We start from the raw sequence: 395 nt of genomic DNA, 5'->3' as shown, positions 1-395 counted from the left end.
GCAGCACTAAGCATCCGTTGTCAATAGACATAATGGCGATGGCGTTATGACCGAGGCACGACCAAGCCTTATATAAACCTCCGACACTTACCTTGCCCGTCGTAAAGGGTCGGCTACGTGATGAGACTGCTACTCGCTCCCGACGCATAGAGCCATCAGCGCGAATTCATGTTCATTTTACTGCGTCTCGGGAGGAACCTTCACTCGTCAGGCACTCGGAAGACGGTAATGACGAGTCCATGAACCCGTGGCGTGCCCTGCCTGCGCTGGAAGAATTTGTGTGTGGCCGGAAGGTGATTTGGGGGAATGGCGGTTGATGAGGCTGATTTTATCTCTGTGAATCTTTCTACGTCTCCATTAGTTTATGTCTGTGTTTTTCCCTCTGTTCGCCACGC

General features: G+C 51.9%; 1 protein-coding gene across 1 annotated transcript in view; it reads left to right on the top strand.

The window, feature by feature from the left end:
* Nucleotides 1–395, top strand: part of LOC119586436 — a gene marked incomplete in the record, with an annotated part of 196,777 nt that overhangs the window by 89,961 nt on the left and 106,421 nt on the right.

Source organism: Penaeus monodon, chromosome 21, assembly GCF_015228065.2.
Source record: "Penaeus monodon isolate SGIC_2016 chromosome 21, NSTDA_Pmon_1, whole genome shotgun sequence".
NCBI classification, from domain to species: domain Eukaryota; kingdom Metazoa; phylum Arthropoda; class Malacostraca; order Decapoda; family Penaeidae; genus Penaeus; species Penaeus monodon.
This window is presented reverse-complemented; position numbering and strand designations above follow the sequence as displayed.